Source organism: Pseudorca crassidens, chromosome 7 (genome assembly GCF_039906515.1).
Source record: "Pseudorca crassidens isolate mPseCra1 chromosome 7, mPseCra1.hap1, whole genome shotgun sequence".
Taxonomy (NCBI): domain Eukaryota; kingdom Metazoa; phylum Chordata; class Mammalia; order Artiodactyla; family Delphinidae; genus Pseudorca; species Pseudorca crassidens.
In genome coordinates, this window is record NC_090302.1 from 28101454 (window position 1) to 28128200 (window position 26747).

Genomic DNA, 26747 nt, shown 5'->3' on the forward strand with positions numbered 1-26747 from the left:
TGTGCTTCATAAATGTTTCTTGAAATATTATTGAAACTGTTTTCTCTCTCCTCACTAAGCTGTGAGCTCCTTCAAAGCATGGTAGCGTCTAGCAGAGTGTGTGCTTCATAAATGCTTCTTGAAAAAACTGCGTAAAGCAAGTATTCCTGTAAACAGATAGAGTAGGGGATCCCTGGAGAGAGAGAATCAGGCATGGCTTTCTTTACATAAGAGAAGACATTTTTGGCCTAAGCTGTTTTGTGATCTAAGCCTGGCCACAGTGCTTGCCCTTGAACAGGTCTCAGTAATGAATGATAGTAAGGGAAGTGAGGGAAAGCAGGGACAAAGGAAAAGCAGTAAAGAAACCAGAGTTCAGCAGTAAGACAGAGTCCTAGTTCCTCCTCAAGGTATATACATCATAATCTGATACAGATCTTTGAGTTCTGCAGGAACTAAGGCGCCCACGGAGGTGGAGAATGGTAACTACATGCTGAGGTCCGAGACTGGTCAGAACATGAGGAATAATGATGTTGACCTTTTCTGACCCTCCTGACTTCAGTCAACTAAAGCTTGGACTCTGTCAACCTTTGCCCCAATTCTATGCTGAATTCTCCTCTGCTCCAGCCCCTTCACGAATGTGCATGTACCCTTAGTTTAAAACTTAGCTAATTTTGCTATTCAGAGACATACTGCTTTGGGAAAGATCCCTGGTGTTCTCCTTACTTGCTGCAAGTAATAAATCCATCCTTCTCCCTATCTTTGGCTTGACACCCACCAAGAGGTGAACCCACTTTTTGGGTAACATTCCCATCATTAGGTAATAATGGGCACTCAGAGGTTCTGTCTTCAGGCTTATGTAAAGAACTTTATTTTGGGTTCTAATTATCCTGATAATTTTTCAATCCTTTCACTTATTTTGCCTTGTTTGCATAAATTGTTGACTTTATAAACACTTGACTCGTTGATAATGAGAGTATACTAACATATGAATTAAGCAACCACTCTGATGATGGTGATGATGATAAAGTATATATATATATATACATGTGTTTATATGTATATATATATATACACACAAGTAACACCCTTATTTTCAGGGCCAACCGTGACACCCTCCCTTTTCATTCTACCAGGTAGGCAGGTATTCAGGTAGAAACTGTTGGAAGATATGTTGTTCTTATCCTGGACATGACAGGAGTTTGGAATTTTTGACACAACTAATGAGAATTGGAGGTTCTAAAACAGAGTCTTTCAAAGTGGGATTTGTTTGAGAATAATTTATAAAATATAGAGAAATCACTACTTGATTTTACTAAAGAGTGAAAATCACAACTGATTATAATTTCTGCCTTTGCTGAAAGTATAGCTCTGCTTCTTCCCTAAATGGTCGCTGACCTGGTCAAGGACGCCTGGATCCTTGTGGCTCAGGTCCCTCAACTTCTTTTATCTTTCCTCCTCCTTCGTCATAGAGCTTACCATCTCCTGCTGCAACGCTTTCATATTCGGTCATTTGTTTTGCTGCAGGTCCTTCCAGACTCCTTCCTTTTCCACTCATAGTTTTTCTTTACTATGTTCTTTTCCCTTGTTCAGTTTACTCTCTTGCATATTAATTTTTTTCCCTTCTGTGGTTTGTTTCCTTGATTCTCCCCAACACTGGACCCCCAGCATTGGAGCCCTCTTCCTCTATGGTTATCCTTCAGATCACCTTTAAGGCCATTTCTCCTTAGCTCAGTGTAATCCTATTTACTCACTAAAACTGTTCTTTGGGGTGTGCGGCATCTAAATCAGGACTTCTAGTAATTAACTCTTGATTTTTAGAAAGGTCATTTTCTTGCTCTCTGGGCTTGGGTGAGAAGGGGAAGAGATGGAATTTTTAGCAAAGTTTCACGAGGGAGAGCCTCTCTCCACACTCACTTCTATCCTTCCCCAATCAGAACAATCTCCTTAGCCATGAAATATCTTGGCCATTTTATTTTAACTCTCAGCAGAACATTTTACATAATGTTTTGATGTGGTTGTAGAAAACTGATTCCTGCTGATAGAGAAACACTTTGAAAAAAAGTTTTAATTTTCAAACAATGAGTGTAAGCTGGCTGCTCTTAACCTTACCCCACTTCTGAGACTCTCCCCATGGGCTGGGGTGAAGGCGACTGGTAAAAATAAAATTGAATGTTTACTAATGTATGCAAGTGTTTGAAGAAATTTTTTTGCACATTTCTATAATCTTGAAATGGAGAAGGAATCTGTAAACATCAAAGCCAGAAACCCTAAAGGAAAAGACTTATAGATTTAACAAAGTAAAAAAAAATGATGGCAATCTGGGGAAAATATTTGCAACATATGTAACATTTGAGGAGTTAAAACTCTTGGTTTACAAGAGTTTAACAAAGAAAAAGCTGAACACTTGGATTAAAAAGGTCAATAGACTTATGAAAAGATGTTCAATCTTATTAGTAATCAAAGAAAATATAAATCAAAACAATAGTAAGTTAGATTGGACATAATTTTAACACTGATAAGAATATTGATAGAAAGATGAAAAAACTAGACATATTCATACCAATATACACCTATTAGAAAGGCTAAAGTAATGCTGACAATACCTAGTGCTGACAAAGACGTGCAGCAGTTGGAATCCTCATACACTGATGGTGAGAATGCAGAATAGAACAGCCACCATGGAAAACAATTTGGAAGTTTCCTGTAAAGTTAAACATACACCTACCGTATGACCTAGTACTCTCACTCCTGGTTATTTATGCTAGAGAAATGAAAACTTATATTCAAACAAAAAAACTGTATAGCAGTTTTATCCACAACTGCCAAAACCTGGGAAGCAATGTCCTTCAGTGGCTGAATGAATGAGCAAACTGTGGTATATCCATGTAATGAAATACTACTTAGCAATAAACCACCACCACCCCTAGAACAATGAATGGAATCATCTTTGGATGAATCTCCAAAGCATTACGCTGAGTGAAAGAAGCCAGTCTCAAGATGTTTTAGATGATTCCATCTGTATGACATTCTTGAAAAGACAAAAAATTGTAGGGACAGAGACTAGATCAGTGGTGCCAAGGGTTTAGATGTAGGGGAGGGGAGTGTGCCTATAAAGAAACAGGACAAGGGAGTTTTTGGGGAGATGAAACATTTTTGTGTCCTGATTATGGTGGTGGTAACACAAATCTGTATATGTGTTAAGATTTGTAGAACTGTGTACCAAAAGAAAGAAATGTAAATGTTACTCTATGATAATTGAAAAAAAAAAATGTAGGCATTCTCACATCCTGTTCATGAGAGTGCATTGTGCCAACTTTATGGAGGATAATTTAGCTATATATATCAAAATATAAAATATGTATATTCTATTACTTAGCAATCTCACTTTTGCTGAAATATTCTAAGGAAAAGTGCAGCCATGAACATTCTTGTACTATCTTTGCACACAGGCATTTTTTATGACTGCAAAAAAGAGATACAAACTATAAGTCTATCTCTGGGGATTTGATTTCAAGTTATAATAATACATACGGTGGACTATCACACATTTAAAATGGTATAATCTATACTTGTTTACATGGGAAAACGTCTATAACATATCATGTAGTGAAAATAATTTACAAATTATTAGTGATATGCAAATATGTGTATTTATGTAAAGTATGTTTATGCAAATATGTAAAAACGTAAAAATAGTTTACAAATAATGTGTATGGCATGAACTTATTTTTTATTTTTTATTATTTTATTTTTTTGCGGTACGCGGGCCTCTCACTGTTGTGGCCTCTCCCGTTGCGGAGCACAGGCTCTGGACGCGCAGGCCCAGTGGCCATGGCTCACGGGTCCAGCCGCTCCGCGGCATGTGGGATCTTCCCGGACTGGGGCACGAACCCGCGTCCCCTGCATCGGCAGGCGGACTCCCAACCACTGTACCACCAGGGAAGCCCTGAACTTGTTTTTTTAAAATGAGAAGTATATGTCCAAATTTATTCACTGAAAAAAAATCTGGAAGAATGTGCACCAGACACATTGACAGAAGTCATCTCTGGGTAGTGGGCTTATAGTGATTCTCACTTTCCTCTTTGTACCTTTTTCATAGTCTTTTTACCTTTATACTTTTGTTATAGTCTGAACGTTTGACTAGGAGCATGTATTACCTATGCATTTTTAACATTTATTTTGATTTTTACAAAAACCCATGTAAAGTTTGAAGGTTTTTAGACCATGATAAAAATTTCCCAAGTCAAAACAGATGTATTCAAACATTATGTACTCTACAAAAATATCCTGCCCAAATCTACTATAAAAGAGAGCATTTAGCTGTTTATTGCTAGGACTGCAGACACCAGCAATATTATTTCCACTGTTGAACTTTTCACCCGCCAATATGTGTGGGCTACTAACACACTTCCTCATTTTGGGGGATTTGTCTTTGATATTTAAAATGTAATTCTTGGACTCAAGGAACATAACTTCAAGGTATTTATATGGTTAAAAATCAAATAATGCACCTTGTTTAGTATAAAGTATGATCCTATGCATATGGTGATTGGGAGGATAAAATGGAAAGGTTATCTATTACTAAATTTAGAAATTATGTCCTGATTGATGGTTGATTTAAATATAACTTCTTGTCAAGCATCTGTTTTTAGAATCAAATTACTATGACTCTACAGTTTCCTTGAAGTCTCAGAGTCTCAAATTTCTGTTTGCCTTTGTATGGTTTTAAGAAAATGAAGAGTGTGAAACTGCAAATTTAGTTTTCATTGTATCATATTTTATATGACACACTGGTCATTTCATAGAAATATAAGGTGGCAAACACATTGTCTGCAGAAGAAATCATTGTCATTATCTCACTGAATCCCAAGTCATTCAAAACCATCTCCTACACACTGAAGATTCATTTGAGAATGCTTTTGTCTCCCCAGCTGCCCACATGTTTTCCTGATCCACCTCTTTTCCAGCTTTGCCTTATTGACCACCCCCAGTGGAATGCTGACTGTTTTTCGTCTTGCTTCCTTTGTTTATCTCTAGGGTTTAATTCAATAAACAAAGTGGCTTGGATCAAACTTTGGGCTCTTATGGGTTTGGATGTGTTCTTTGGTCTCAGTTTTAGTTACCAGAAGGGAGTGTTGCTTCTGACCTCTTTGACTCTTCCCTGCTGATTTTACTAGGCCTTTGATACTAGTAAAGGGTGAGATTTTTGAGGAAGTGGTCTTGCTTTTGTTAGAGGTGGTAATGCCTTTTGTTGCTTTGTGAATCAAGTTGCATTCAGTTACAATCATAAAGATGTGCCTTAAAAAAATCTAATTCAAACTAGCAGAAGTAGAAACCCAGGGTTTTGATCTTGGAGGAACAATGTGACTCTTATTATTGATGCAAAAATAGCAAATAAGAACCCTCATCTAGGTTCGATTTCACAAGATTTAGGTAATTCATTGCCTACTACACTCACACTCTCAGCCACTTCTCCCAACACATTCTCAGGATGTATAATGGACTAGTGTGTCCACTCCCCCACACTCCTCCAAGAACTTCCAGGCCAAGGGCCCACAAACTCAGAAGCCTTTACAGGCTGAGCAAGTGGAACAGAAGAGTAAATCAGGCTGTTTAAGAAAAACGGATTAGTGGGGACTTGGCCAAGGTAGAGACAGCATGTTCCACCTAGAGAGAGCCTCTTTCCAGCATCGGCCAATTGTTGCTCTGTGGGAATGGGCCTCGGGTGGTCAGAGCTTCCACCCTTCCAATAGAAGCAAGAAATAAAGATTTTTATTGTGACATTTCCAATCTCATCAACTATTTCCAATGAAATACCAACACACTTTAGACCAAACAACGTGTCAGAGAGCTGGATGTGGCTATGGGCCGCCAGTGTGCAACTTCTGATTAAAAACTAAACTGCAGGGGCTTCCCTGGTGGCGCAGTAGTTGAGAGTCCGCCTGCCGATGTAGGGGACATGGGGTCGTGCCCCGGTCCAGGAGGATCCCACATGCCGCGGAGCGGCTGGGCCAGTGAGCCATGGCCACTGAGCCTGCGCGTCCGGAGCCTGTGCTCCGCAACGGGAGAGGCCACAGCAGTGAGAGGCCAGCGTACCGCAAAAAAACAAAAACAAAAACCAAAAACTGAAGTGCATAAATTTTGGGAGTCCAAAAGCAGGGTGCTGGTGGAGGCTGTTCCGGGGTCAGGACCAGCATGGACACAATCCCAGCAGTGAACAAGGGTATGTGGGATTTTGAGGCACCAATCAGTGGTACTTCAGTGGTACTGCTGTGTGCTAGTGACAGGGCAATTGGCTGCTGAAAATTAGAGGCTGACTGGCTTCTCTAGATCTCTGTGGAAGTCCCCAGGGCTCTTAGGCAGTTCAGAGGGAGGGAGGGGAGGAAGGAAATCTCAAGAAAGAGATATTGGATTTCCTGCTAATAGGTAGGCAAGTGGGGATTTGAGTAATTAAATAAAAGATGAAAAAGAGATATGACCGTATTTGAACTCTAGGCTGGCAAGGTAGTTTATACTGGTTAATCTAATTGACAATATCAATTAAAAAATCCACAGATTGGAATTTTTGAAAAAAGTCATATTTATTAAGTTATTATTGGACATTGAGGAAAGGTTATATTGTTGTTTGGAATAATAGTATAGTAACATAATAAATGGCATTAATAATAACAACAGCAGTCTTTTATTTATTAATTTATTTTGGCCACGCCTCGGGGCATGCGGGATTGGACCCGTGCCCCCTGCAGTGGAAGTACGGAGTCCTAACCACTGGACCGCCAGGGAATTCCCAACAACAGCTGTCTTCTTTTTTTTTTTTTTTGCGGTACGCGGGCCTCTCACTGCTGTGGCCTCTCCCATTGTGGAGCACAGGCGCCGGACGCGCAGGCCCAGCAGCCATGGCTCACGGGCCCAGCCGCTCCGCGGCATGTGGGATTTTCCCGGACCGGGGCATGAACCCGTGTCCCCTGCATCGGCAGGCGGACTCTCAACCACTGCGCAGCCAGGGAAGCCCCAACAGCTGTCTTTTATTGAGCACTTACCACATGCCAGGCACAGTACAAGCACTTCACATGTACTAGCTCATTTAATACCCGTAGATAACCCTATAAGGTAGTTTCTACTATTACTTCCATTTGATAGATGAGTAAACTGAGGCACAGAGAGGTGAAGTAACATGCCCAAGGACACACAGACATGTTGTACAAATAAGGAGTTTTCACTTAGCAATGGCCTCCTAGGATTGGTTTTAAATCCTCTCACTTTTTAAAAAAATTTATAAACCTACTCACCAAAAAGTTCTAGCTGTCTTAACAATTTCATCTCTCCATATTCTCTTCTGTTCTTTGTTACTGTGTATGCATTCTTCTAAAATATGTCAGGTTTTACTGTTTCCATGTGGTGATTTATGGTTTGCTTTTCTGCAGTTGTGAACTATCCCCTCTCACTACTAATCTACAAACTCTCTTCTTAATGCCATTTTTCTTAGGTAAAAAGTACCATATGCTTATCCTAGAAATTTTGTAAAATACAGACATGTATGAAAAAATTAATCCTAATCCCACCATCCACAGAAAATAGCTGTTAACTTTTAGGTGGCATTCTTTCCATTCTTTTCTATACACATATAGTCAATGAAAAAGACTACAAATACACTGCTAACTATTTTTATGGAATATAAATCATATATACACATAGCTATAGCTTTGCTTTTTTCAGTTAACATTTATCATGAGTTGTTTCCCATATCACTACCTTTGACAACATTATTTTTATTTTTGATGACTACACATAGAATTCAATCATATGAGTCTACCAGAATTTATTTTAGAATCTTAGATGATTAATAACCATTAACCATTAGATGATTTACTATTTTAAAAATGTTCACTCCTGGAGATAACATAGTACAAACATTTTGAATATAAGTCTTTGACCATATTTTTGGATATTTCCTTAGGGTAAATTCCTCCAAGTAAAATTAGTGGGTCAATAGCTCTTAACACATGTTGCTACGTTGCCTGTCAGAATGTTGGGGCCATTCACACGCCACTAACGCCCTCAGTTTTTTTTTTTTTTTTTTTGCGGTATGCGGGCCTCTCACTGTTGTGGCCTCTCCCGTTGCGGAGCACAGGCTCCGGACGCGCAGGCCCAGCGGCCATGGCTCACGGGCCCAGCCGCTCCGCGGCACGCGGGATCCTCCCGGACCGGGGCACGAACCCGTGTCCCCTGCATTGGCAGGCGGACTCTCAACCACTGCGCTACCAGGGAAGCCCCACCCTCAGTTTTTATGATCTTCACTTTTACATCACTCTCCGTTTTCCTTAACCTCTCAGTTTATTTCCTTATATGTCAGGACTGGGCCCTCCATTGAGCTGTCTTTTCTCATTCTAGTAGTGTGTTGAGGGCCTCCCATCCCCAGCAGTAAGCAGCCAGATGTGGGGACTTCCTGCTGAACTTTGTTGGGTAACGGAGCCAATCCAGAGGAACCAGCTTTAGGGTCAGCTAAACTGACCTGTGGGAAGCCCCAGGCCTCTGGGAATGGAGCCCATCCCCACTAATTTACATACCGTGGATGTTTCTTCACGGGTAGGTTTCCAGGACAAGTAACCAAGCTAAGAAATTGCTCAGATTTCACTGGACAGCATTAGTCACTGGAAGCATGGCAATGAAGAAGGGAAATGAAGGCCTGCTTCCATGGCCTGGTCACAGCACAACAGCTAGACAGTGTTGTCTTTGAGGGGGCACAAACATTCGTTCTAGAAGCTATGAAGGGCACTGGTGCAGGGACGAGTCAAACCAACACCAGAACACCAAGGGGACAACAACAAAGGGAAGACCATGCACTACAGAAGGAATCATCTCCAAAATGCTGAAGAGGAGAAAGAGAGGCTTGCCTCTCTAGCGGCCCCAAAGAAAAGGGAAATCTGGAACATTTCCTAGGCTTTCTTTGTTTTTTAATGACTTATCCTCTTATTAATATGTCAGAGAGAAGGAAAGCTCCTGGCTAAGAAATAACAGTCCCTCATCCCAGAAATCACAGCCAGGAATATGGATTCTTAACAAGTGTCAAAAAAGCACTCTGAGTAAGGAGAGAAAAATGCAGATACATCACTTCTGTTACAATAAATGCTTGATTTCTTTTAATCCCGAGTCCAATTATTTTCTTTTCAAACTTAAGGGTACTGTCTGCCCTATTAATTAAGGGTATTTGCCTATTAGTTTGAGTACTTAAAAAATATCTGCCTATAATATTTCTCTCTCTCTCTCTCTCTCTCATCTACCCTCTACCCCATTTCTTTTTATCTAATGAACTCTAATCCTCTCTCTTCTCTGCCCCTCCTGCTTCTTGAATAATAGCACAGCAGAGTTAGTCATTTAATCCCATCCCTCTCCTTCAATAATCTTACACAGGAGGACAGGGGTGGAGATGAGAAGGATTTCCAAGTAGGGAAACTACATGAGCAGAGATGCAGAAAGTTTGTGGAAGGGGGAGTGGGTAGATAGGGATGGGGGGATGGAGGAGGCTTCAAAGGCCTTTTGTGTCATGTTTGCAAAGATCTTTGTAGGTTTTCTTAACGGACTTTGAGGGATTGTTTCTTTGGAAGCAATGGAGAACCATAGGAAGTTTTGAACGGGAGAAAGATATGATTAGATGCTTTTTGTTTTTGTGTTGGCTTGCTTAGCTTTTTTCCCTTCAAGCAAAAATCACTCCATTGTGGTAGGAAAGATAAATAGGAAGAGGAAGAAACTAAAGACAGGAATAGCAATTTGGAGGTTTCCCAGTCCTTTGGCTTGGATTTAGACAAGTGGGGATGGAGAGTAAGGGACAGATTTAAGAGATATTTAGGAGATTCAATTGGCCTGACTTGGGTGCTTTTTAGGATGAGAAGAGAAAGATGAGGTCAGAGAGATGAAAAGTCAAACAAGTATGACTCTGATTTCCCACAATGTGTGGATGAGGATGTCATTAAATGAAATTAAATCATAAGATGCATATGGAGGGCGGAGATTTAAAGGGAAGATAAAAAAAATAAGTATGGGGTTTAGTTGCAGAATGTCCTATTCAGTGTTGTGGTGGTAAATGTTAAAATTGGCTTTCCAAAAGAAGAGAAAGAAAGAGAGAGAGAGAAAGAAGAGAGAAGAAAGAGAAAGAGAGAAAGAAAAGAAAGGAAGAAAGAAAGGAAGGAAGGAAGGAAGAAAGGAAGAAAGAAAGAATAAAATAAAAGGAAGAAAAGAAAGCCCTGACTGTATCAGATTTCGATGGTGTTAATATTCCAAACCATGGGCTGATTTTAAGCTCACCCTGTGGAAGTCACTTAGTGCAGAATCGGGAAGAGATATACATACACAGTCAGCAGTTCTGAGCTGCAGCGAGCACACCACTGGTCCCACTGGATGCCCCACCATGTATGGGGGGCGTACCATCCCAGAGCCCAGCAAGGAGATGACAGCTGGCGACACAGGGTTTACGTGAAGCCAAGGGGAGTGGATCATGTAAAAGTAAAAAGAGAAAACCAGTATTAGGAGACATTATACAAGGACAGAGGAGTCAGGAAAAGAGTCGTTAAGGAGGCAGGAGGGTCAGAAGAGAACCAGATTCAGGAAATAAAAGAGATGAACTTGTTTCAGGAAGGAAGGTGTGGTGGGTAGTGTCAAATATCAGAGATCAGGTAGCCCAGGGACTTAAAGGAGGTCATCAGCGTTACCCATTCAGCAGTCTTTCTGCACTTGAGGTATTTTTCTGTTTTTCTACATGAAAATATTTTATAATGATAAGAAAGAAAGCACATATACCCCTCTCTCTCTTTTTAAGGAGGTCATTAATGAATCTGGAGAGTGGTGGGGGCCAGAGTTTGCCTGAAATGGGCTGGAGAACAAATAAAAGGGAGGGATAACAGATGAAATCTTTTCAGCAGTTTGGCTGTTAAAGGCAGGAGAGCTTGAAGGGAGGCAGGTTGGATGGCTGGCTTTTAAAAAGAATTATAGCTCATTGATCAACTAGTAATTCAGGGGAATACGTCTGTCTATAATCCAGACTAACTTGCTGATCCCAATGAGAAGCAGAACAAACATCCTACTCAAGTCCAGAAGCAGTAATGTTTTTGAATGTTGCTACATGTCAATAGGAGTCACATTAATAAAGAAGGGGATTGCATTGGTCCAATTATATTGAATTTGTAGGTACTGAAAGCCTATGCAATACATGGTTTACTCCACAAATAATGGTGATTCCTTGTATGTTTTGTTTGTTTGTTTGAATATCTATAGCTTGAGAATTTGTTTCTAACCATGAATTGGAATTAAACTGACTCAAATATGAACTGTAGGTCCTTTTATTCCACTTTACATGAAAGAAGGATTACCTATTTTTTTTCTTTAATTTCGAGGTACCTGTCGTTCTCCAGGAATTCTCAAAAAGTCCAGCTATTAGGTCTTAATTGTAACAAATTCTGCTTGAGAAGTTATTTTTAGAGTATTTTCTGTTCTATTCTTCATTGACTTCCTGTAATACTCTATTTTTTTTCAGAGTTTCCAGGAATCAAACAGTATGCTATACACATGTGTGGTGAAAATCATTTATATTTAAATAATGTGTGCATGTACATTTATGTAGACAAGTTAACAGATATTATATACCAAAGCAATTTCCAAGCAAAACCTTTTAGGTAATCCCTAATTTAAAAGTCTCAACAGAATGAAAATCTGTAGCTTCATGACCTCTAGCAGGGTCTCCAAGGCCACAGCTGCCTGAATTCTGTAGTTAAAAGATTCCAGGGTCATCTCAGAATAGAACTTCAAGACACCCAGGCTACATTGACAGAATCAGCTTCTCCGGAGCCACAGCAACAAAGAAGGGCCATTCCACTTGTTTGGAAAGGGTCAGCTAGGGTGGGGACCTAGAGTGTTGGTGTTGGTGTTGGTGTTAGCAGGAATTGAAGGACTTGGAGGAAAGCTCCCTGAAGCATACTCTGGAACAAATCGACCTGTGACATTCAAGGGAGAGAATTCATGCTTTTACACTTTCTCAAGGGACACATTCTCTTAACCTCTAACTTTTGGAATTCAGTATTTTTGTCATGTGAGCCTGTCGTACTTGCAAAGTTGTGGGCTTGGTGTCAGCAGACTTAGGTCCTTGTGTCCCTTGGCCAAATCACTTAGACTTTTTGGGGATTTGGGCTCTTTTACTGGTAGAAATCAACACGACTAATAAGCATATTTCAGACATTATGGTGTGTTCATTGCAGAGGTGAGCAGATTCTTGATACCATAAGTTGTTCTTAGTTAAAAATGATCACATTTGGCGTTGGGGCCATAGACCTGTGTATTCAGAATCAATGGCTGTCCTCTCTGGGGCTTTCATCTCCTTCTTGGCCTCATCTCCTTTCTCCAACAGTCTATCTTTGTCTCATTTGTACAGCACTTACTGTCACCCATTCCCCAAGAGAACAATCTGAGGGATTACTTTAGTAGGGGGTGCTCTTGAGATCTATAGCCTTCAGTTACAGAAAGAATGCTTTTGGTGGTGGGATTTCAAGCGCTGTGATAGGTGGATGGTGGGGTGGGTGGGCAGGGAGTGGAGAGTCAGATAGACATAAGCACTTCCATAAGTCACACTTGGAATGGTAACACCTCCTCCAGGAGCGTTCCTTTATATCCAGAGGGTCAGAACGATTACTTTGAGCTCTTGGCTAGACCTGGAGTTTTAAAATTTTGGCATGGGACAATCTTTATAGGCCATTTTCTGGTACCAGAAAATGACATCAATAGTCAGCTACCAACACCCTCTTTGTTTACAGTGCCATTCTTCCCAGGAGCTCAAATGAACAAAATGCGCTTTCAGAAAACACCTGTGAGGCAGGGAGAGCATATATATTCTGTTTTATGGACAAAGAAATGGAGGCAGAAAGTTGTGGATCATGTGGTTCAGTCAAATTTGACCCCAGAACCCCATTCTCTTGACCAGGGTTGTCCTTTGACCCAGGCAAGAGGGACTCCTCTCGTGGGCCCTGGGCTGCAGAAGGCTTGGCTGTGGCCTGCCTCAAACCTCATCCCTTCCTAAGCGTGAAGAGTCCACAGGACCTAGGGGCCAGGCCACCACAATTATGAGTTGCCGGGACCCCAGAATTCCTTGCAGTAAGGCCCCTAAGTGCACTTCCAGGGCTTGCATGGGCCCCCTCCCTGGATCCGTCCTGAGTGTTGACAGAACCACTGACATGTGGACCTGGGTTCAAATCATAGCCTGGACTGTAGCATGGAGGGGCTTGTGCAGCTAGGGGCCCACGTGCACACCTGGAGGTTCTTCTGGAATATGATGGAGCTGGGGGTGGGAAGAGAAGTTGGCTGGGGGCCAGCTCTCCCACTCCACTACTTTCTTGACAAAACTTAAGTCAAAGGGTGAGGAGTCTGAATGTGAATCCTCCCTTCCAGTTTGCTCCAAAGGTATCTTTGTCAGGTAGGAGAAACTTGTTTTACAGTTGGTTGGCTTGATTTATAAGTTAAATATTTGGACTTGAAGTATGTGGGCCTCCATTTGTACTCTTGCTTCTGTTCCTCAAATGTGGTGGGCCGTCTTGCTCCTGATTGTCAAAGCCAAAGCCAGAGGAAGAAGTTGGAGAACTGGAATGGTTATGTAATTTTACAAGACTGCGATTCTCTAGCTGCACTTTGCGAATCTGTAGAAACCTAAATACAAGCCATGTGTATCTATCACTAGGACGCTGACCAATATGATGAAAATAAAAAGGGGGCTGGTCCACATTGCTCGGTTTTTTGTGGCCTTTCTCCTCCACCCAGTTTGCTAAGAGAAGGAGCAAGACGCTTTTCAGGGGTCCTCCCGGGGATCTGGGAGGCCCAGGCTGGGAACCCCAAAGGCAGTAAGTCGCCTCTTGAATTCCAAAGTCAGGGTTTGTCGTGGAAAACAACACCAGCCAAGTCCAGAGGACTATCCACCCTCTCCCACACCCTGGGCACTTGAAAGGAAAAAAAGACTAAAGGGTTGGCATCCCGAGGGGTTGCAGCCTCGCGGTCTCTTCCCCTTCCTCCTCCTCCCTCAGCCCCCTAAGTCCCTCTGACTGAGTAAATGAACAAAGGAAACACAAATTGCTGAAAGCAAGAGTTTAGAGGAAGCGATGTCCACTCGTGCTGTTCGCTGCCCTGAACCTGGATAAGAGTCTCTGTTAGGCGCAGCCCCAAGCCCTGCGTTTGCCGCTGGTCCTGTGCTGGCCGTCCCGGCAGGGGCGAGGGGCGCGGACCCCCACCAGCACCCTCCGCCCGCAACCCCGCGCGCTGCAGGACGTCGCCCGTTTAAGGGGCGGGGCGCGGCTCCACGTGCTTTCTGCTGAGTGACTGAACTACATAAACAGAGGCCGGGAAAGGGGGCGGGGAAGGAGGGAGAGAACAGGCTTTGACCGATAGTAACCCCTGCGCTCAGCGCAGCGGAATCTATAAAAGGAACTAGTCGCGGCAAAACCCCGGTAATTCTGAGGAAGAGTGAGTGCGGCCGGGGCCGGAGGAGCGGCGCCGACACCTCTCTCCGCGGGCGCAGGTGGGCAGAACAGGGGGCGCCGCGTGACCAGCGCCGCCACAGCCCATTTCTCGCGGCGCTTTGCTCCCTTTCCCCCACTTCTTTCCCAGAAGGGTTTTTCAAGGGGTGGGGGAAAGAGCCGGAAACAAAAAGTGGAAAACAGGTAAGAGGCTCTCCAGAAACTTGGGCTGGGGTTATTGTTTTGTTTCAGGGCCAAGGAGACTTTGAGAAGCGCTGGGTTTCGGGGACTTTAGTCCGAACCCCCCCACGTCCCCACCTCCTGCAGCGCAAATGGGGGGGCGTAAAAGGGGGGGGACGTCCTAGGACGAGCTCTGGCGACCTAAAGACGCGGCGCCGCTGTGCTCAGGGTTCGCCCGGCGGTGGAGCCCGGGGAGCATCTTTGGGCGCGGAGACCCGAGCGCAGTACCTGGGGCGCAGTGGAATCGGGGGCTCCTGGTGGTTCTGGGGGCGCTGCAGCCGGAGTGGGGAGAGTGGCAGGTCTGGCACTGAGCTCTTCCCTTTGTTTGGAAGCGCCTGAGCCGGCTGGAATCCTCTCTGGCTGCGGGTCGGCCGGCGCCCACCCGGACAAATGCTAGTCCTCAGTCTCCACTCCGTTCTTGCTAGTTGGACTCTGGTCTGAGGATCGGTCCCCTGCGCCCCCGGACTGGAGCGGCGCGTTCTTGTTCTCCAAGAACGCGACTAGGAGGTGCACCAAACCGGGTCCATAGCGCTAGTGCTCATTTGAGGCCTCGGGGGCTTTGTTTGGGTCCTTTCTACGCTCTCCGTACGCTCCCCGGAGCTGGTTTCCTGACGCAGCTGGGGCGACGAGAGTTCTGTTTCTTTAAAAAACGTTAGACTTAGAAGGAGGGCCTGAGGAAACCTGGAGCTGAGGTGCCCATTCCCCTGTCCCCCATCTTCCTGCCCTTTGCTGCTTGTCTCTTGGGGCAGCCTCAGGCCGGGCACGGATGGGGAAGCTGGGGCGAGATGGTGTAGCGGAATGACCGAGAGTAACCCCGGCGGGCGGTGCAGAGCTCGCAGCTCCGCTGGCGGGCTGCGCTCCGCGGTGGGGGGAGGGATGGCTGGGCGCCGGCTACGGGTGGCCACGGGGGGACTGATCCACAGCGCCTCCTGGCCGGGTGGCCTGGGAATCGGCTCCTTGGCCGGAGTGAGGCCGGGCTGTACGAGGCGTTGTCGCTCGAGGGTTCCTGACCGAGATGCAGTGAAGACGGGTGTTTGCATACTGGGAGGAAACCTGGGGAACAGGCGAAAGAAAGCGCGTCTGATTCTGTTTTGTTACAATGGTTCCTAACTCCCAGAGCGTTGCTAAATGGAAGGTTCTTGGGGCGTGGGCCAGTGCCAGGGTTGTGTGTAGGTGCCTCTTTTTCAACACTTATCAAAAAGAAGGGAATAAACAAGATAAAAGAAAATAAGGAGAGAGAAAGAAAAAGGGAGAGAGAAAGAAATGCAGCACTACAAAAGCGATACCATCAGCTTTTAAAACCAACACTTTTCAGTGACACAACAAACTGAGCGAGTAGTATATACATTAATATAATAGAGGACAAATTTGATATTTAAAAAAATTCTTTGGTGATGAAAATCAGCAAGTCACTTTCTAAGGCCCGGTCCCCACCTCCCCACAAAGAACACCTCACAAAATTTTGCAAGTTCAAAAGCAGAGTTTTACTGGTTCTTTTAACAATAGTTTGGGACCCAAACCCAAGTTTTGATCTGCTTTTCAGACAAAATTTAAATCCCAACTAAAAAAGTACTTAGTTTCTCATTTCCCCTTTTATTAATATTTCAGCCCATCTTCCTCATACCTACCACAAATTAACGGAGGCTTTCTTTTGTTCATATCGTTCTCTTGAGGCATTTCTCCCAAATGCAAGAAAGTGTGAAAGCATGGAGAAGTTTCCGGAGTAGAACCTCTTCTGATGGTATAATAATTTTCAAGTACAAAGTTTTCATTGTCAGCTTGTTCCCCAAGTGCTCCTTTTATAGGAGCTTTAATGCTTTATGCATTAATTTATGATAGAGTTTTGGGAAAACACTGGATACACAGAACACATTAGTATTTACTCGAGAAAAAGCAGTAGAATCAGTGACCAGGCTTCGATGACCACAGTTTATTTAAGGGGTAAGAATTTCTACTGTACTCAGAGTAATTCATTAGCCGCCTTGCAGGGACCAGCCTAGTGTTCAGAATGACATATCTGATTGTGAAGGGAATACCTGTGATATGTGTCTCCCCTCCAGATGAGCATTTGAAATCTCAACCCTCAGTTTACATCTAAATAGAGGCCTGTAAGGGACCCTGGATACCTTTTGACTTAGGGCATATTTACAGTTCATGTGAGACAGTGTAAGACAGTAGCTTAGGATTGGAAAAGGGTGATTAAGGATTGGTTGTTTTCAACCTCTGCTCTAGGAAACCTTAATGCTTACGTTATTAAAAATGAATGAAACCGAATGAAACTCAGCAACACAGCTTTTTATTATCTTCTGTAGTATTTACCTTATATGGAGAGAAGTTGGAATATTTTTCCATCAAAAATTTTTTTAGGGGATCTTCCTTCCCATAAACCAAGTTGCTTATGCTGTATTCAGAGTGATTGTAAATATCTTTGCTATTTTAATTTTTAGCTCCTAAGATAAATGGACATTATCTTAGACTCCTTAATTATGAACTTTTTTTAGAATCTAGAAAACACCAATAGATGTGTGGTTTTTACATTTCTAAAATACTCTCGAATCCAAATACATTTTTATTTACTATCTGGATGTTAAAGGAATAATGAAGAGTATAATGCTCCTTATGGTCAATTACCTCAGTATCAAATTTTAAAGATCTTGCTGAAAATTTGTTTTAATTTAACTATTCTGGGAGAGAGGCTACACTGAAACTGAAACCTTCTTCATATTTGCATGTGGAAATAATCATAAGTGCCAAAGTTATTGCAATATTTATTTAATAGACACTGTTAAATAGCACCAGGTGCCAAGTACTGATACAAATGTTTTTCAAATACTATTTTAATTTTTACAACAAATCCACTTATTATCCCTATTTTGCAGACTGAGAAACAGAGAGGGTAACTAACATGTCCCCAGCCACACAGCTTGCAAGTGGCAGAGCTAAGTTTTGAACCCAGCCAGTGAGCCCCAGATTTCTTTGACTCCCACACTAAGCAGTGAGGTGGTACAATTTCAGTTGCCATGGGCAGAGCACTTTGTGAGGATGCTCGCTGAGTTCCGGTATATTCATCTGCTCTAGTCTTTATCAGAATCTGCAGCCTGTGTTGTATTTCCCTTGTTGCTATGAGTGGGCCAGCCAAGTTCTTTTCAGCTTGTTGGGACCTTGGTTGTGTAGGGATTGCAACACCATGGAAAGGATAGACAATAAAATTTGCTCAACTCTAATTCTTTACTTGGTTTAAAATGAAAAATTTACTCTCGTTTTAGTCAAGTATTTGTGAATAGGTCTACGATGATCTCGAATTCTTTTCCTGTGTGATGCATAGAAAATGGATAGACAGAGGATTTGGCTGTAAAAGGATAAGGAACAAAAGAAAAAGGGAAGGGATTTCCCTGTGGCCCACTGGCTAAAACTCCGAGCTCCCAATGCAGGCGGCCCGGGTTTGATCCCCTGTCAGGGAACTAGATCCCATATGCCACAATTAAAGATCCCACATGCTGCAACTAAGACCTGGCACAGCCAAATAAATAAATAAATAAATAAATAAATAAAAGGAGAGAAAAAGGGAAGAGAACTATTAGTTAGCTGTCAGTCTTAATTTTGGTGAATTTTTAAAATTGTTTATTGTACAATATGACTTCTGCTTGTTTTACCCCTAATTATGTCTTGGACCTTCTGAAATAAACCGTTTTTCTGTTACTGCCATTACAGTCTAGGAATCGAATTTAGCCTTTTCTTAAGGCATCTTTCTCTGAAAGTACATACAGTTTCAAAGTCAGCTTAAAAAAAGTGAAATAGGATGGGAAACTCTTTTTCTTATTAAATTGGTGTAGCACCTTAGAAATAAACTCTTAGGAAAGGTTTCTTCTTGATAAAAAGTTACATTATTGTTGATTTACCTTATGCTGGGTGTTGTTTCAAGCGTTTCACACGTAATAATTTAGTTCATTCTCATGAGAACCACATGAGGTGGGTTCTGTTATTATCTTCATATTACAGATGGGGAAACTGAAGTATAGACAGGGTAAGTAGCCTGATCATGGAGTTTGTAAGTTAGTAGTGGAGCTGAGGCTGCATCCCAGGCAGTCTGGTTTCCATGAATTTACTAATAGCAGGGTAAGGACTTCATTAAAATATCAAAGTTTTGACAAATGAAATACTAGCAAAAGGCAAAAAATGAGTCTCACTTTTCGTTTGGATATTTCCGACCGCAAATAGTTCCCTGGGTAGGTAACCAGCATAGGTGTTGTTAAAGACGCACATTTTGGAAATATCTGAAGCCAGAGGAAGGAAATCTCACATGTGAAATTGCTTTCAGGTAGAGCCTTTGGTTGTTCTGCATTCTGTTGAGACGATAGGCTGTATTAAAGCAAAGATCATTTACTCTGAGGAGCATCAGACTTGGTTCCTAAAACAAAGGAAAATTTGAAATCCTGTCTTTTTCCATTTTGAAAATCTACTCTAAGACCTGATTTAAATGCCATCCTTCTCATAAGCTCTCCTGAATTCACACCTTCCTGCCAACACAGTTAAAATTAATTATCCCCTTCTTTTTTGCTCCCATAGGATTGGATCACAGCACTATTCATGTCATGGGTTTAATTGTGTTTTTGTTGTTGTTTTCGTTGTTGTTGTTATAGTTCACATTTATTTGTCTTCTTCTTGAGTGTATGCTTCTCCAGGAGGGCTTTGATTCATTCTCCTAGTCCTTAATTCACCCTCCTTGATATGGAAGGGGATTCAATAAATGCTGACTTAAACAAGTCAGAGAGAATGGGGAACTAATGTTGGTTTTCTATATTCTAAAGATGAATTAAAATGTTGGGATAATCACAGAAAAGCTAGGAGTTCATTCTTTCCTTAGTGGAGTAAAGTGGAATGAGCCTGATGAAACATGGGACAGCAAAACGGTGGATTATTTTGCTTCAAGAGTAAGTAATAAAACAGTTTCTTGTGAGTTTTTGAAAAAGCGTGAACGGAAATTGGAAGTAAATATAATTTGTGATGAAAAATGTGTCATTAATGAACTATTTAAATGGACAGCATGTTCGAAACTACAGAAAACAGTATTGCAGATGCCTAAGGTCTCTCAAAAGGTGAGCCCTATTGATAAAGAAATGAAGAAAGGACGACCAAATGGTATGAAGGTTCTATGCTCCTTCAAGCATCCTACCAACAGCTGGTTAATAAATATTCCTTTTGAAGAGTTAAAACCTGGACAACTTGAAAAGGCTGAAATACTTTATGTTTCAAAATGTGGGACATTTTATGTGAAGTTATCTAAAACTAAAAAGATTTTATCAGATTTAACAGTATTAATTACTAAAGAAGTAAAAAAAACCTCTTTTTTATCAATGGAAAATATTGAAAAAGGCTTAGAATGCTTGGTAAAATCTAAAAAAACTTTGAAGTGGTATTGATCCAAAGTAGAAAAAAGTGTGTTGATGAGAAAGTGCTTGTTTTTTTAGTAGATCATAGTAGGTATGAAATAGTGCCTTTATGTAATACCAAGGTGCTTACTAAGGAAATCAGAAATATTCCAAGACAAGCTGTGCCTTGTAAATGGATTTGGTTTGAAAATTTTAGGAACATGCCATTTGAGTCCATTGTGTGTTTAGTTGCTCATTTGGAAATAAAGATTCTTTTTCTGAAAAAACAAAAAACATTTTATAAAATGTTTTAAATTCATGTAGTCTAGAAATAGAATTATATGAGGAAAAATTCTAGTTAAGTTTAGGTTTATGGCAGACTGAGAAATATTAGTATGTACCTAGGCCAGTTTACTTGTTGTAGAACAAACAATTCTGACTCCATTCAGCTTCATTTCTCCTCTTGAGGCAGCTGTGATTTGAGAAAGTGCTGTAGTCTGTGACATTTCACATTAAACTACTTCTATTTGCACATTAATTTATTTTTTAAAAATAAGAATGAGATAATTCACTAAGTAGTTTAGAATTTAATTACTTAAAAATAGCATTTAGTTTAAAAAAACCCCAAAATAACCTTTTAGGTATAGGATCTTTTCTTTTATTCTTTTTTTTTGTGTGTGTGTATTTGTTTAGAACTGCAACATTTTCTATGCCAAATCCAACTTCCAAGAAGCATTTGGAAGTCAGAACATTTTATTTGGCTAGTCTTGAAGTCAAGATGTTTTATGATAACTGGTGTTTAGTCCGGGACACTTCCTAGGAAGAATTTTGTATATAAAAAACTAATCAGGGGCTTCCGTGGTGGCGCAGTGGTTGAGAGTCCGCCTGCCGATGCAGGGGACACGGGTTCGTGCCCCGGTCTGGGAAGATCCCGCATGCCGCGGAGCGGCTGGGCCCGTGAGCCATGGCCGCTGAGCCTGTGTGTCCGGAGCCTGTGCTCCGCAACGGGAGAGGCCACAACAGTGAGAGGCCCGCCTACCGCAAAAAAAAAAAAAAACCAAAAAAAACTAATCAGTGGCTATCAATTATTGGGAGAGGATTTTTGACTACATAGAGAATATGATGAAAGCTGTGATTCTCTCCAAAGAAAAAATATACACAGGCATGTACACTCCAAATTTTACATATAATTACATACAATTTGACGTAATTATATTCCACATGTAGTTTGAGAAACAGACTAAGGAGTCATGTGACCCTGGGCAAGTCATTTTACTTTTCTGAGATATAGTTTCTTGGTTGATGAGATGAAAGAGGCTGAGTACATGACTTTTAAAGAGCCATTCAAGCTTTTACGTCCTCTAACTCTATGTCTGTAGTCAGGAAGAAGGATGATTCTTTGATTGGAGCTGCCCAGAGAAATGTCCTGAGGGACAGGCTCAGCATTAGTGTAGCAGATCGTGTGGGTTTTGAGAGGTGGAATGGAAATACCCAGGGGAATGCATAAAGAGCGTTTTTGTTTGTTTTGTTCTGTTTCTGGTTTTTTTTTTTTTTATGAGTGTTTTGATGAGAGTGATGATGGAAGAAAAGAAGATGGTGGGAGGAGAGGAAGGTAGAAGCCTGAGGATGTTGGAATTGCCTATTTACTCTGCATTAGGTGGATGAAGACTTGAATCATGGAACCAAAAGGGGAGTTTCATCCAAAATGCAAGGGAAGGAGGGGTTGGTTGATCTCAATAAATTTCAGTGGAACAAACATGATGTAGTGAGACACAGTGAGACATTTGTCTCATTTCTGACTCAGCATCTGGAGAATCTCTCTGAAACAAAATGTTCATTTGGACTCTCCATTCTGGACATCTCCATTTTGAGTATAGGTTTTGCTTCTTATATTGCAGTCTTGTTAAGCCAATACATGATAGGAAAAAAAAAGCTGACTTTTAAGACTCATTCATTCTCCAAGAAAGGATGAGAATTGGATTAACCTTATGAAAATATTTCTAAATATCTCAGAAGACTTTCACTGGGGGTAGATGGGCAAGACACAAAGTTTTCTAAAGCATTGCTCTGAATTAGTTGTTTCATAGATCATAGTAGATTAGGACTAGAAGGAAGAAGAAGGGGAAGAAAAAGAAGCAAGAGTTTTCAGGATTGGGGCAGGCATGGGAGGAGGGAAGGAACTGCTAAGAAGTTGTTTGGGTTTCATATCCCTATTTACACTTGCTTTGCAAAATTTCTGTGGGATGCCAGGTTGGGAATAGTTTTTGCCAAGAGTCAAGCCAAGCTTGTTTTCTTGAAGAAGCAAGTCCCCAAGGGGATGACAGCTTGAATTCAGTTGGATCTGGTATTTAGATGATCCAAGTTTGACATAAAAGGTAGCATTGATGGAAGCAGCAGCTTTCCTTGGAAAGGCAGAGAGAATGTAAAGGCCCAGACTGATGGCTTTATTTATTTTTTTTAAAATCTCTCTATCTCTCTATCTCTATTTATTTATTTTGGCTGCGCCAGGTCTTAGTTGTGGCATGTGGGATATTTTAGTTGCAGCATGCACGCGGGATCTGCAGAGTCTTACCAGCTGGACCACCAAGTAAGTCCCACAGACTGATGGCTTTAGATTGAACTGTAGACTCTTCTCCACTCCCAGATGCAGGGTCTTGGGATGGAAGTGGCAGTTTACCTTAGCTGGGGTGAGGTGTGATCTCTGGTACTGGACGAAGGAAGGAAGAGGACGACATAATATTTTAAAAATGTGTGTGTGTGTGTATCTGTCTATGGCTAATGTACAAAAAATACCGTCAAACTGAAATTCATTTCTTCAGCAAATATTTTTCAAACACCATGTAAATACTAGGTGCCGAACAAATGTCAAAAGACTTTAAGGACTTGCCACCATGATGATCTTTAGCTTGGCATTCAAGGTTCTTCGACATAAGCCTGACCATTTTGACAGCTTTGTCCTGGACTTTAAGAGGCATCCACTGCTCTGGATTTTCTCACCAGTGATGAGCATGTAGTCTGACTCAGTAACTATCTGTTAACTGACTCTCCCTCTATGGGTTTTCCTCTTTTCTCTGATTTCTACTTTAAGAACCCCTTCCTGCTATTTTTTGGCTTCTCATCGTTCTGGAATATCACAGCCATGCTTCGTGGTCGGCTTTTGTTTGCACTGTACCCTCTACTCTGATTCCTCACTGACGGAAATTTTGCCCCTCGACCGTGGGTAGATGAGCTCGGCGTGGGCTAGGCCTTGCCCCGCATTACCATATTTTCTCCTCACTGGATCCTGAGGTAGGCAGCGTGTAAGCCCCTCAAATTATTTCAATGGACTCACACTTTTGTAATCATCAATACATATATTTTTAAAGTTAACTTTATATTGGTTCTCTAAATTGAAAACTGGTATCAGTTGTCTCAAATAAAAGGTAATTTTTAAAATAATTAGAATGAAAGCAAATTATTTCTTAAACAGTCTGTCTATAAAATAAACTTGCTTTCTAAAGGCACTGACTCTGAGACTTGCTCTCACTTTGTTAAAAAAGGGAAATTAAGCACGTGTTAAAGAGACATTGAAGAGAAGATCAAACAGAAACTTTCTCCTTAATGTAATAGTTTTTACAAAGGCTAAAGAAGTGCTGAAAAGAGTGTTTTCTCATTGTGTGATTGAGTGTTTAATACTGTGCCTGTCCATCCCTTAAAACCCTCTACGTGGAATTTAAGTACTGCTTAAATTCATCTCGTGTAGCTTTCCTGCATTTGGGGAAATATTGAGGTTGCCCCATTTTTCAGATGGTGCACCTGATACAGAGACTAGTTAAATAATTTGTTCCTGGTTCACATGCTTCGATCATGGCAGGGCTGGGGGTTCAAACTCGTGTCTGAAACCCAAGCTCCAGGCAGTTTTCTTAGACTCAGAAGATCTTCTACTCCACCCTATTTATCATAAAAGCTGTTTTCTGTTCTGTGGCTCAGAGTGGTAGAATGTCTTACCTAAATTGACTCCCCAGCAGTCAGTAACTGGAACTTAAAATCTTAGCTTCTTGCCTCTTTAATCCAGGCTTCTCGCTACTGTACCAGAATTTAGGGTAGTATTTACAGTGTCCTTTTAGGAGAGAAAAAAGAAATTGGGTCTATAAGTCTGTCCTTTCAGCTTACAATGGGCACTGAATCTTTGAATATTGAACTGACCTCATTTATTCTGTCTGTTGGTCCAATTTGAATCTTAATAGGTTTTTCAACTGGATTTTTTTTTCTCACTCTCTTAAATAAACATTGCTCTTTGCTTGTAATTTCCTTCTGATTTCCTTTCAAATCAGAAGGAAACCTCCACAGAAGTCCTAAAGGTTGAGTCTTTCCTGGGGACCGTTTCCTTTATGTAAAAGTACACAAACCCTATGCTAATTTTGGCCATTTAGGATTAATTGTGATTAAAGGCAGTTTATCAGGTCTTTTTTCTTTATTTTTAACTTTAATGGTTGTGTTAATTATAGTAAGGGCCTTGAGTTCAAGGTAAAGAAAGCCTTTGGTCAAGTGGTGTTTATTCAGTTGTCAGTCCTGTTGCCGGATTTGCAAATTTAGTGGAATTAGTGCCATTTTCCAGTTTCCAACTCCAATCGCGTTTCACATGATCACAGTGTGGCTTTCTCCTTGGCTGTCTGACGCTAGGTTCCAGTGGCCTCCATTGAGTGGAGTGGATATGCCCCTGGAGGCTGCAGAGACCAGCAAGGCACTCTGTCCTCAGGTGGAGCTCCACTGGGGACTCTGTGCTCACCTGATGTAGACACTTAGCACACGGTCGCTTGGGAAATGAGAGTGTGTGCATTTTTAAATGCCAGTGTCAACCGCAGTTGAAAAAAGAGGCTAGCAAGAGTTCCACTCAATAGTTTAGTTTCATCTTTCCTTAAGCACTTTTTTATCTGGCACGTAAAATATTTGATTTGTGCAGATCTTAATGACAGTAGCACTTTCTAGAAGGAATACTCAAAATTATGATAATATTGGAATAATAGAGATCATTTTCCTCTGGGAGCATCCTCCCAGACCTCAAATAATGGAGTTCATGTTGCCATTATTTGTTTTTAAGAGGCTAACATCCTTCATTTTTTGTTTGTCAGAATCACAGGTAGGTAAGTTTAAACTTGTGATCTTTTTCCTCTTTAATTCAGTGAGGCAGCCAGCAAAGTGGTGTGTTTTGGTTGTTATAGAGAAGGAGTTCATTTATGAAGCTGGAAGGGCGGGGCTTAGACCCTGTACCTCTGTGCCTGCCGTGGAGTCCTGACTACATCCTCACCTACCTGGTCAGCTGGTCCCCGCTGGGCTGCAGGGACAGAGGCATCTCGGACACATGACCTGTGCCTGCACTGTCTCAAGAGCTGGCTGGCTGGTGAAAGAGGAGGTTCTGGAGAAGGTTGCTGGGTTTGGTCACATACTCTACGAGCTAGAACTGGAAAAGAGCCTGGAGATAAGATAACTTGTTTTGGCAAGAGTAAAAGGAATAAAGTGTTGAGGTGGAAAAATTATATCCAGGTGTTGATATGCTTCATTGAGTGAGTTCTTGACTTGAGCCTCTGGGTTTAGAGTTCAAGGCACCTGAACAATGCTGACAGTCCTGTATTAGTGGCTGAGCCCCTAGGGGAGGTATTCTTGTTAGCTGGCATGTTTACTTGTTTGCTGCCATGTTTACAGGGGTTCTAGCGCCTCAGTCTGGCAAATTACAGATTCTCCTTTGCTCACATGAAGTCCATGAAAATGAATGTCCTTCCCAACAAATTAGAGTGGCTTTGGGGAAAACCAAACTAAATGTACTCCTATTTAACCTGTGTTTCTTTGAACACAACTGGAAATTTTGTCATGGTTTTGGGCTACCTGAACCTGTATTTCAATGACATTTCTGACATATTAACATGGTGAACCTGATTTAACTAATTTTTCTCATCCCTGAGGTCTGACTTCAGAGGCTTTCAAATTCCACACGTGTTTCCGAGCACCAAGTGGTCCTGGGCTCTGGGCTCAGTGTGGCAGAGGATGGTAAGATGTTGAGACACCGTAGCTTGCTGCACATGGCTTGCAGTTTAGCAGGGACCACCTGAGAAGTTGGTACACTGGAGGACGTGGTAGGGAGAGCTGAAGAGATGGAGGAATTAGAAGGCCCAGATTGCAAATAGGTAATTGACCTAGAGGCTGGAGGAAGTGGGCTGGAGAAGAAAACTGTGCTGGGTGCTAAAGATGTGGAGGACGGCGGCCTGCATGGAACAGAGGAGCTGACTGCCCCCAGAGTGGGAGAATAGTGTAACTGGGTGGTGGGGTCCCCAAACAGGGGTTTATGGTACAACAATGGCAGAAGTGGCATGAGGATACCAGCGTAACCCTTTCACATCTCCCACTGAGCTGGGCACTGCAGAGAGTTCCAGTGTGTTCTGGAAAAGCCCTTGGGGGAAATCATGCCGTCTGTGGACAAAGAAGGGAGAAGAGAGATTCCTTTAATAAACTGCCCGTTTTGTGCCCCGTCCTTGATGAATGCTTTACCCTGTGAAGTCAGCAGCACTCATCATTGTCAATAGCTGCCGTTTGCTGGATACTTGCTTTGTTCCAGGAACGGGCTAAATATTTTATATACATTATTTGTTCTATTTAATGGAGAGGATACAGGGACTCAGAATCCCTAGGGTCCCAGAGCAGG

General features: G+C 41.9%; 1 protein-coding gene across 7 annotated transcripts in view; it reads left to right on the forward strand.

Annotated features, from left to right (window-relative positions):
- ABCA1 (ATP binding cassette subfamily A member 1) overlaps positions 1 to 26747 on the forward strand; it is a 181719-nt gene that overhangs the window by 31827 nt on the left and 123145 nt on the right. For 2 of the 7 annotated variants that reach the window (XM_067743771.1, XM_067743776.1), the window contains exon 1: positions 14368 to 14524. The exons of 2 other annotated variants lie outside the window; for them this stretch is intronic. The gene's annotated coding sequence lies outside the window, so the exon portion shown is untranslated. 3 more of the 7 variants (XM_067743777.1, XM_067743774.1, XM_067743778.1) reach the window with 3 other exon arrangements.